Below are 4,318 nucleotides of genomic sequence, written 5' to 3' on the forward strand. Positions count from 1 at the left end.
ACTTGGTTATTTCAGCGGGCAGGACTGGCCTAGGGGTATTTTAAATTGGTTTTTAACAAAATTTTTAGTATAAGCGGCCTATTGAATATCTATTTTTAATTACTTTTAAATTTTGTATTATATTGTATTATTGTTTTTAAGTTGGCTGTAAGCCGCCCTGAGTCCTCCGGGAGAAGGGCGGGGTATAAATTTAATAAAAGTAAAAGTAAAAGTAAAGTAAAGTAAAAGAGCACTCCAGGTTAACTGGAGTGATATTCAATCAGGACCCATCACTTGTATTTTAATTACTCTGTGGATGTTTGAATGCACTCTTGCTAGAAGTTGCAGAAGCTAGGAATATATTATTAGTGTTTCTCAATCCTTTGTTAATAATTTTGCTTGCCCCTTCCCTGGCGGAAAAATGGGGCATTATTCCTTCCTAGAATATCTACTTTTTTCATAATTATCTGAAAATATATATTTTTTTCTTCTTGTACCATCATGTCCAATTCTTGGACACTGCTTGCACAAGTCCCTGACATTTTCTTGCTAAGATTTTTCAGAAGTGGTTTGCCATTACCTTCTTCCTAGGGTTGAAGAGGGAGTGACTGGCCCAAAGTCTCCCAAATTCTATTCTGATACCTTAACCACTAACTCTTTCTGCCTATATATCATTTTATATATACTCTTGTAATTTTATGTACAAACTCATATATAATATTAGTTTGACACAAAATATAGGAGTCAAGATATCTAGTGTTCTTCCTTGGTCATAAAATAAGTCCTCTTGTGTCAGTTTCAAAAGTCACATTACATTGGTTGTTTAGGTCACATATTAGCAATCCCTATAGAGCCTGGAAGACGTTTAGTGCCCTGGTCACCTTTCTCTGCTGCCTGACTGACCAGCCATCTGTTGGGAACTGAGAAAAAGACTGCTTATGATTGGGATCAACTTATTTCCTTCTCCAGTCATCTAGTTCCTGATTCTTTCCCACGCCCCTCTTTTGGAGAAGAATCAATAGGGAGGGGACAAAGTTAAAGATGAAATATATGAAACTAAACACTCTGGTCTAATAAATAGGTGGTAATTGGATAACTAATACAAAATTTTACATTAAAAATGGAAAAAATCCTGACACATCCTTGTTCTACAATGTATAAAGAAAATGCCATTGTCTGGATTTTTTTTTAAAATCATGTTATTCTCCATCATTCTATTGTGTTCTCCTCCACTGAAACACTAAACATTCTGCTTGCCAAGAAGTCACTATTTTTGCTTTGATTGAATCCCAGGTTTCATGGCATGAGTCAACAAAATAATGGTCTCTTCCCTTTCCATGACATTTTCTTCTTCCACTGTATTTTTAAAAATCATCATCATCATCATCATCATCATCATCATCATCATCATCATCATCATCCATGAATAGATGTGATGGAAAATGATGATCTATGGCCAGTCTTTCCCAGCATTCCCTAGAGAGCTGCAGCAGAAACTAAGCTAATTCATCCCAAGCTATAACCGCATTGGTGATTTGTTGGTGTATCAACTAATATGTCTGGCAGATGAATCTTTTAACACTTCAGTAGATTAGCATGAGTGGGATTTGAAGCTTCAACCTAAAGCTTCCCTTTGCCTCTGTGCCTCTCTCCCCCTTTTCCTCTCTCTTCTGCGATGGCTTCTGTTTTTCTGCTTGATTGCACTCGCCGCCTTCCTACTGCCCTTGGGGGAATTGCCCTCTTATTACCACAATTACAATCTGTACACATTTCATTAAACTAATATTGCTTCGCACAGGCTTTCTCTGCCGAAGTGCACAGCTGGAGGCCCATTCCTTTTCCTCAGCTTAAACACTTTGACAGGTTAAGAAAGCTATTATGGCTGAATAACAGGTGTTGCAAAACAATGTGCATTTGATGTTTAAATGAGAGAGCTTCTTTATTGACTGCCTTTATTGCAGCTAAGACTCTCCTTTTTCAAGATGACTGGATTTTTATTGGTTTTACTGCTTTTTAAAGTGTATTCTGTTGTTTCAGAATGGGTCCAGAGTGACTCTTTGCCATTATTTGTTATTCCAATGGCCTTTGTTTTATTTGTGCTGTTTGAAAAAAAAAAGAATATTCACATATTATATCCAGGTGTGTTTTTATCAGTATACAGAAAAGATTTTATTTTGCTTCAGACTTGTATTGGTGCAGACCATTTCCAGTTTATGCACTACTCCCGGATGGGGAATCAATGAGGCAAAGCCGTTAGATTGGCGCAGCTTATTATTTCTAACCAGATTTGATTCACTTCCAGACTCCCCTAGTGTGACTCACGTCTATGTATGTAGATTTATAGCTCTACCATACTAAATGTGCCCTGGGCCATGTGATCTATACTACTGTGGTGCAGAAATGAGGTTGACGTGTTGGAAACAATTCAGAAGACAGCTCTAGCAGAGGGGTAGCATAGAAATAATTTAGAATGCAGTTTCGGCTTTCTAAAAAGGTGAAGGCTGAATATATTGAATGTCTTTAATGTGTAGCTGCACAGACTTAAGTTACTTATAGTTCAGTAGGAGTGTTTTTCATATACAAAATGCAATGATGGGGAGGGCAATCTAGATTAGGACTATATCAATATACAAAGTTTCAAAGATCCCTGGAGACTTCGCCAAAATGATATTCTTTTCCTTATATTTGAGTAATAATAAGACATCCACATGTACTATATGTCAAATATCTAGTTTGATTTCACAGACTTTTGTGAGTGAATTTTGGATAAGCGCTGATGGATGTGACCAAATCCAGCTAGTTTTCATGTTACATGCAATGACAGACTGCCTCTGAATTCAGTTTCCATGCTTATATTATTAGAGGTGTAAATGAAACCTATGGGTGGAAAGTGTCTCCTCAATATCAGGTGAGAAAAGAAGGGAACGGAAAGCCAGATACCTGCACATGTCTTTATTCTATTGTGCTGGAGTCAATGAAGAATGAAGATAATACAATTGGAATGTTAAGTTACTCTATGTGTTTTAAATCTATCTATCTATCTATCTATCTATCTATCTATCTATCTATCTATCTATCTATCTATCTATCTATCTATCTATCTATCTATCTATCTATCTATCTATCTATCTATCTATCTACCTACCTACCTACCTACCTACCTACCTACCTACCTATCATCTACCTACCTACCAATCCAATATCTATCATCTATCGGTTCATTTTTCACTTTTTACAGTAATGTTGTTTTAGCATGATTCTTAACCAGCTAAGCTGGTAACGCAGCCATACATAGCACAGAAGATTTAGGGCTTCAAAGGGCCTTCAGCAATAACTTTGAGCATTGACAATGATGAGGCTGGTTGGGTATAGATCAAAGTTTCTCACATTTGTTTTATACTTTAAGGATGGGGGAAAGATGTGGTGAGAGATCTGGTGTCCAAGAAATCTTAAGAAGAGGCTTACCAATTACAAGGTCATTCTCAGTGTTAAAGTAGGAATGATGTCACACAACAGTGATGGTAAAGAGAAATTTTAACATATGATTTTTAATGGATTAAATACTATTCCCAGAAAGGCACTTTCTTCACCTCTTAATTAGGAAATGCGCTGCCAAATTACAGCCTTACGGCTATGTCATGTATGTAATCTTCAGTCAGTGGCTCCAATGATGGCTGGTAAACTGCCATAGCAAATCATAGGAGTGTTTGGTTTAGCTCAACTGCCAGACTTTCTTGAGAAACTCTCTACTGAACATGGATTAAATTTGGCATAGCCTGGATTATCTCATATGAGTTCGCTGAGTTACTCAAAGCAAAAGAGGCAATAAATCTAAACATATTCATAATGTGTATAAAATGTCATAGAGAAACATGAACTAACCTTGACACTGAGAAGAAGCAGAAGATTTTTTTTTTGTCTCTCTGTCTCTCTACTAACTGGTGATAAGGAAACAGGTCTGGTGAATGGCTGGGCATATATCATAATTTATTGCTTATATCATAACTTATTGTTTCCATTTCTCTGTTTGCTTTTTGTTGTAGCTTTTACTAGCTCTAGACTATATTTGTTTCTTCTAATTGCTTAGTATGAAATAGGCAGAATACAGATCAGGATTTACTATCAGACCACTTGATTTTATATTTATTTATTTATTTATATTTGAATTTATATCCCGCCCTTCTCCCGTAGGACTCAGGGCGGCTGACAATCTATTTAAAATACATACAAAACAATACAAATTTAAAATTAATTAAAAAGAATATTAAATATTTGTCAAATTTAAAATATAATTAAAACCCCCCTAAAAATTACCCTAGGCCAGTCCTGCAAGCTGGAA

The sequence above is a fragment of the Protobothrops mucrosquamatus genome, unplaced genomic scaffold (assembly GCF_001527695.2).
Source record: "Protobothrops mucrosquamatus isolate PMUCROS unplaced genomic scaffold, P.Mucros_1.0 scaffold1172, whole genome shotgun sequence".
Lineage (NCBI taxonomy): Eukaryota > Metazoa > Chordata > Lepidosauria > Squamata > Viperidae > Protobothrops > Protobothrops mucrosquamatus.